At 56.3% G+C, this 7,500-nt stretch overlaps 2 non-coding genes and 1 pseudogene across 2 annotated transcripts; all 3 read right to left on the bottom strand.

Moving 5' to 3' along the window:
• The window catches only part of LOC124727302, a 4,649-nt pseudogene extending 2,798 nt beyond the window's left edge, over positions 1-1,851 (bottom strand).
• Positions 1,852-2,039: 188 nt separating this feature from the next.
• On the bottom strand, positions 2,040-2,194 carry LOC124727307. The gene has a single exon (XR_007007049.1). It is a non-coding gene; the product is annotated as a 5.8S ribosomal RNA (ribosomal RNA).
• A 351-nt stretch (positions 2,195-2,545) lies between these two features.
• On the bottom strand, positions 2,546-4,454 carry LOC124727343. Its single transcript, XR_007007081.1, has one exon. It is a non-coding gene; the product is annotated as a small subunit ribosomal RNA (ribosomal RNA).
• Between the last annotated feature and the right edge of the window lie 3,046 nt (positions 4,455-7,500).

Below are 7,500 nucleotides of genomic sequence, written 5' to 3'. Positions count from 1 at the left end.
GTCAGCCCTCCAGGGCCTCGCTGGAGTATTTGCTACTACCACCAAGATCTGCACCGACGGCGGCTCCAGGCAGGCTCACGCCCAGACCCTTCTGCGCCCACCGCCGCGACCCTCCTACTCGTCAGGGCTTCGCGGCCGGCCGCAAGGACCGGCCATGACTGCCAGACTGACGGCCGAGTATAGGCACGACGCTTCAGCGCCATCCATTTTCAGGGCTAGTTGCTTCGGCAGGTGAGTTGTTACACACTCCTTAGCGGATTCCGACTTCCATGGCCACCGTCCTGCTGTCTTAAGCAACCAACGCCTTTCATGGTTTCCCATGAGCGTCGATTCGGGCGCCTTAACTCGGCGTTTGGTTCATCCCACAGCGCCAGTTCTGCTTACCAAAAGTGGCCCACTTGGCACTCCGATCCGAGTCGTTTGCTCGCGGCTTCAGCATATCAAGCAAGCCGGAGATCTCACCCATTTAAAGTTTGAGAATAGGTTGAGGTCGTTTCGGCCCCAAGGCCTCTAATCATTCGCTTTACCGGATGAGACTCGTACGAGCACCAGCTATCCTGAGGGAAACTTCGGAGGGAACCAGCTACTAGATGGTTCGATTAGTCTTTCGCCCCTATACCCAGCTCCGACGATCGATTTGCACGTCAGAATCGCTACGGACCTCCATCAGGGTTTCCCCTGACTTCGTCCTGGCCAGGCATAGTTCACCATCTTTCGGGTCCCAACGTGTACGCTCTAGGTGCGCCTCACCTCGCAATGAGGACGAGACGCCCCGGGAGTGCGGAGGCCGCCGCCCCGTGAAGGGCGGGGAAGCCCCATCCTCCCTCGGCCCGCGCAAGGCGAGACCTTCACTTTCATTACGCCTTTAGGTTTCGTACAGCCCAATGACTCGCGCACATGTTAGACTCCTTGGTCCGTGTTTCAAGACGGGTCGTGAAATTGTCCAAAGCTGAAGCGCCGCTGACGGGAGCGATTATTCCGCCCGAGAGCATCCCGAGCCAACAGCGGCGCGGGTCCGGGGCCGGGCCAGGTAGGTCCGTCATCCGGGAAGAACCGCGCGCGCTTGCCGGGAGCCCGAGCGCCCAAAGGGGCGAATCGACTCCTCCAGATATACCGCCGGGCAGCCAGCCAGGACACCGGGGCTCTGCCCAACAGACGCGAACCGAGGCCCGCGGAAGGACAGGCTGCGCACCCGGGCCGTAGGCCGGCACCCAGCGGGTCGCGACGTCCTACTAGGGGAGAAGTGCGGCCCACCGCACACCGGAACGGCCCCACCCCGCGGCGAGTGGAAAGGCAACCGGACACGACCCCGCCGCAGATTGCTCCGCGCGGGCGGCCGGCCCCATCTGCCGAGGGCGGAGGCCAGTGGCCGGATGGGCGTGAATCTCACCCGTTCGACCTTTCGGACTTCTCACGTTTACCCCAGAACGGTTTCACGTACTTTTGAACTCTCTCTTCAAAGTTCTTTTCAACTTTCCCTCACGGTACTTGTTCGCTATCGGTCTCGTGGTCATATTTAGTCTCAGATGGAGTTTACCACCCACTTGGAGCTGCACTCTCAAGCAACCCGACTCGAAGGAGAGGTCCCGCCGACGCTCGCACCGGCCGCTACGGGCCTGGCACCCTCTACGGGCCGTGGCCTCATTCAAGTTGGACTTGGGCTCGGCGCGAGGCGTCGGGGTAGTGGACCCTCCCAAACACCACATGCCACGACAGGCGGCAGCCTGCGGGGTTCGGTGCTGGACTCTTCCCTGTTCGCTCGCCGCTACTGGGGGAATCCTTGTTAGTTTCTTTTCCTCCGCTTAGTAATATGCTTAAATTCAGCGGGTAGTCTCGCCTGCTCTGAGGTCGTTGTACGAGGTGTCGCACGCCACACCGCCAGCCGGCTGTGCACGCTACCGAGAAAGTACCGGTATGCGAACCGCCAGGCGACGGGCGCGCATCGCACGTTTGAGGAGACGCGGCCGGCCCCACAGGCGGCCGCGACACTCCCAGGTCTGCGAAGCGGGGCAAACGCCGCGCGCTTCAGTATACGTAGCCGACCCTCAGCCAGACGTGGCCCGGGAACGGAATCCATGGACCGCAATGTGCGTTCGAAACGTCGATGTTCATGTGTCCTGCAGTTCACATGTCGACGCGCAATTTGCTGCGTTCTTCATCGACCCACGAGCCGAGTGATCCACCGTCCTGGGTGATCTTTTCTCAGTTTCCGCCGTCTCTTTCGAGACGGTCGCATAGGCGGGAGTGAGGCGTGTGGCGGCCCCTGTTCCAGCGTTCTGTGTCCAACGGCCTCACGGCCGACGGGCGTCGTACGGCTCCACACCGGAGCGGACAGGCACTCGGGCGAAAGTCATTCAAAACCGGCGCCAGGCGCCAGGTGCCGCAGGCCAGCCGCTCCAGCGCTTCAGCGCTCGTACCACACAACATTGCCGCTAGTTTTGAGAGGCACGCGTGGTTCCGCACGCGGCGCACGGCTACGGCGAGCCGTACAGGTAGCGTGTTGCGCGACACGACACGCACATCGAAAGACATGCAGTCTAGTCGGTAATGATCCTTCCGCAGGTTCACCTACGGAAACCTTGTTACGACTTTTACTTCCTCTAAATGATCAAGTTTGGTCATCTTTCCGGTAGCATCGGCAACGACAGAGTCAATGCCGCGTACCAGTCCGAAGACCTCACTAAATCATTCAATCGGTAGTAGCGACGGGCGGTGTGTACAAAGGGCAGGGACGTAATCAACGCGAGCTTATGACTCGCGCTTACTGGGAATTCCTCGTTCATGGGGAACAATTGCAAGCCCCAATCCCTAGCACGAAGGAGGTTCAGCGGGTTACCCCGACCTTTCGGCCTAGGAAGACACGCTGATTCCTTCAGTGTAGCGCGCGTGCGGCCCAGAACATCTAAGGGCATCACAGACCTGTTATTGCTCAATCTCGTGCGGCTAGAAGCCGCCTGTCCCTCTAAGAAGAAAAGTAATCGCTGACAGCACGAAGGATGTCACGCGACTAGTTAGCAGGCTAGAGTCTCGTTCGTTATCGGAATTAACCAGACAAATCGCTCCACCAACTAAGAACGGCCATGCACCACCACCCACCGAATCAAGAAAGAGCTATCAATCTGTCAATCCTTCCGGTGTCCGGGCCTGGTGAGGTTTCCCGTGTTGAGTCAAATTAAGCCGCAGGCTCCACTCCTGGTGGTGCCCTTCCGTCAATTCCTTTAAGTTTCAGCTTTGCAACCATACTTCCCCCGGAACCCAAAAGCTTTGGTTTCCCGGAGGCTGCCCGCCGAGTCATCGGAGGAACTGCGGCGGATCGCTGGCTGGCATCGTTTATGGTTAGAACTAGGGCGGTATCTGATCGCCTTCGAACCTCTAACTTTCGTTCTTGATTAATGAAAACATACTTGGCAAATGCTTTCGCTTCTGTTCGTCTTGCGACGATCCAAGAATTTCACCTCTAACGTCGCAATACGAATGCCCCCGCCTGTCCCTATTAATCATTACCTCGGGTTCCGAAAACCAACAAAATAGAACCGAGGTCCTATTCCATTATTCCATGCACACAGTTTTCAGGCGGGCTTGCCTGCTTTAAGCACTCTAATTTGTTCAAAGTAAACGTGCCGGCCCACCGAGACACTCAATAAAGAGCACCCTGGTAGGATTTCAACGGGGTCCGCCTCGGGACGCACGAGCACGCACGGGGCGGTCGCACGCCTTCGGCTCGCCCCACCGGCAGGACGTCCCACGATACATGCCAGTTAAACACCGACGGGCGGTGAACCAACAGCGTGGGACACAAATCCAACTACGAGCTTTTTAACCGCAACAACTTTAATATACGCTATTGGAGCTGGAATTACCGCGGCTGCTGGCACCAGACTTGCCCTCCAATAGATACTCGTTAAAGGATTTAAAGTGTACTCATTCCGATTACGGGGCCTCGGATGAGTCCCGTATCGTTATTTTTCGTCACTACCTCCCCGTGCCGGGAGTGGGTAATTTGCGCGCCTGCTGCCTTCCTTGGATGTGGTAGCCGTTTCTCAGGCTCCCTCTCCGGAATCGAACCCTGATTCCCCGTTACCCGTTACAACCATGGTAGGCGCAGAACCTACCATCGACAGTTGATAAGGCAGACATTTGAAAGATGCGTCGCCGGTACGAGGACCGTGCGATCAGCCCAAAGTTATTCAGAGTCACCAAGGCAAACGGACCGGACGAGCCGACCGATTGGTTTTGATCTAATAAAAGCGTCCCTTCCATCTCTGGTCGGGACTCTGTTTGCATGTATTAGCTCTAGAATTACCACAGTTATCCAAGTAACGTGGGTACGATCTAAGGAACCATAACTGATTTAATGAGCCATTCGCGGTTTCACCTTAATGCGGCTTGTACTGAGACATGCATGGCTTAATCTTTGAGACAAGCATATGACTACTGGCAGGATCAACCAGGGAGCTGCGTCAACTAGAGCTGAGCAGCCGGCCGCCCGGGAGTGTGTCCCGGGGGCCCGCGCGAACACGCAAGCGTCCGCTCAATCATTCTGCAAACAGGAGGAGGCTGAGCTCCCCTGCACAATACACCTCGAAACCCTCTCAGGTCCCGGCGGCGCGCAGCGCCGTCCCAAGTACTTGGTCGGGTTCGAGAGAGGCGCAATCGCCCGGAGTTAGGCGAGTAGACGCTTTCGGTGCGACCACCCGTGCTCCCAACTGAGCTTGCCGCTGCCGACAGAGGCCCGGGAGCGTGCTGTCGTGGCATTGCCGGCGGGAGACAACACGCGCCACCTACGGTGACCGGCAGCTCCAACGCCAGCGCCACAGAAGGACAAAAGCCCCACTTGGGTGCCGAAGCGAACTCTCCCAGCACAGCGCACGCGCCAACACATCCGCACAGCTGCGATACAAACCACCAGCGAGAACCGCTGGGGCGACCGAGCAGCAGACGGCGTCGCGGCGCCGAGCGCCGGGCGGCAGCGCATCCTCAACGCACACAGTCCTCAATCGGACCAGCACACTGAAGATGTCCACCGCGCTTCGCACCGGGCCCGCGAGGACCTACTTTGGCCGCACGGCGCCGCGCGCAGGGTGCGCCGGCGCGCAGCTGCGACGCCTGCCGCGTCCGTCGGCCGGCGCGCCTGCCACTGGCCGCCCCCACCAGCCGGCTGTAGCGCGTGCGCCCACGCACCGCGCGGCCAGCACGCCGGGAGGCGCCCCCTCACCGGCCGGGGACGGTCCCACCCAGCCACCGCCGCGTATCGCTTCACACCCAGATGCCGTTCAGTTTCGTCGGCATGGTGGGTATCGCTGGAACAACCGGTTAGTACCTCAACCTATCGTCGCCATCACCGATTCACCCCTAGCGAGAACAACCGCACCACAACAGGTTACCATTTGTTCATTTGCGTAACTTCACCAGAAAACGCAGGCGTCCATCGCCATTTGCAACTTCCACGATTATTGCATGCCTGTGTCAGGTGTCACGCCACACTACGTCTGCCCACATACACGCAACAAAATGTGCACGCCTAGACAATACGTGGAAGGTGGCCCCCGTACGTATGCGATGTCCATTGCTCGAACGACTGTCAACCGGCCTCTGTAGCATGTCGCAGATATGGAACGCGGTGCACCATGCCATCACGGTGTGTGAGGAGAGACGACTAGGTCCGAATACATCAACAGACAGCTCATGCTGATCGCCATCCACGGCGTCCGTTCCTCCCACACGTCTCTATGGCGTACCACACTGCAATCCAGCTCTCATAGGGAGACGACACGTAGCTGCGTGCACAATATTTGCACTGTATGGTCCGCCGTTTTTGGGCGCAGTCGTTGTACGGTCACACATGTGCCACGATGTATCATTCAGTACATAAGGACGAATGTGCAGTACAGATTGTGGTTTACGCGTACGACATTAGCGGACAGTTGACACAGGCCGCACCACAACGTAGCCTGAGTACGTCGCATGCGGAGGGCATTGAACATGCAAAGTTCTCACCAACCAGCTTGCGAAGGCAGGGGGCAAGGTGGGGACGTGGGGAGGGGCGGCATGTACGTCCTGCTGCCATCCACATTACAGTGTACAGCAGGAGCATGTGGAAAGTGAGCAAGACTTGCAAGGTGTTTAACATGAAGCGATACACAGGGGAGCGGGGAGTGCGAGTAGCGAACTATATTGCGAGGGTTGCGGGTGGGCAACACTACACTAATTGAACGAGTCGTATAACAATTACAGAGCAGGTTTAGGCGACAACGTGGGTTACGTTAGGCGACAACGTGGGTTAGGTTAAGGCACGACGTGGGTTAGGTTAAGGCACGACATGGGTTAGGTTAAGGCACAACATGGGTTAGGTTAAGGCACAACATGGGTTAGGTTAAGGCACAACATGGGTTAGGTTAAGGCACAACATGGGTTAGGTTAAGGCACAACATGGGTTAGGTTAAGGCACAACATGGGTTAGGTTAAGGCACAACATGGGTTAGGTTAAGGCACAACATGGGTTAGGTTAAGGCACAACATGGGTTAGGTTAAGGCACAACATGGGTTAGGTTAAGGCACAACATGGGTTAGGTTAAGGCACAACATGGGTTAGGTTAAGGCACAACATGGGTTAGGTTAAGGCACAACATAGGTTAGGTTAAGGCACAACATAGGTTAGGTTAAGGCACAACATAGGTTAGGTTAAGGCACAACATAGGTTAGGTTAAGGCACAACATAGGTTAGGTTAAGGCACAACATAGGTTAGGTTAAGGCACAACATAGGTTAGGTTAAGGCACAACATAGGTTAGGTTAAGGTACAACATAGGTTAGGTTAAGGTACAACATAGGTTAGGTTAAGGTACAACATAGGTTAGGTTAAGGTACAACATAGGTTAGGTTAGGTTAGGTTACACGTTGTTGTAAGGAAAGGTGTAGGGGGGGGGCGGGGGCGGCAGGTTCGTTGATAGTGATTATAGTAAGTGAATGCTTGTGACATGATCAGATTTGTCACGTCAGGATGCACCTTTGGCTTATTAGAGGCGGCGCTCCAATTCTATGCTTGTGTCAGACCTGTGTCTTTGACTCATGTCATTGTTTGTGCGCTGTGACAGGAGGTACTATTGTGATGTTGGGTGCACCGTTGTATAGGACATGTGTGGGTGTTGGTGCCTGATCTGCGCAATGGTGGATGTCGAAAGGGTGGGATATTGTATTTTCCGCATGGACCTCCTGGTCTGGTTGTGATAGTGTGGATTGTGTAATGTGGCGGAGAGGATGCACTGGATGTTGTTCCATGCTGGTGCTTACATATTGTATGTGCGCCCGTTAGAAGCAGAGAGTGGTGCGTGATCAGAGTGGCTGGCTGACGTGTGGTTCCCATTGTGGGCAGACTCTTTCAGCATGTATACGGACAGTTGTATATATATTCTGTAGTTTGATGGCTCTGCATTGATTACTAATCAGCGCCGTGTGTACGGGTAATCTGGTTCCAGTCCAAAATGTTCCATCTGTGTACATT

Source organism: Schistocerca piceifrons, unplaced genomic scaffold, assembly GCF_021461385.2.
Source record: "Schistocerca piceifrons isolate TAMUIC-IGC-003096 unplaced genomic scaffold, iqSchPice1.1 HiC_scaffold_1094, whole genome shotgun sequence".
Classification (NCBI taxonomy): Eukaryota; Metazoa; Arthropoda; class Insecta; order Orthoptera; family Acrididae; genus Schistocerca; species Schistocerca piceifrons.
This window is presented reverse-complemented; position numbering and strand designations above follow the sequence as displayed.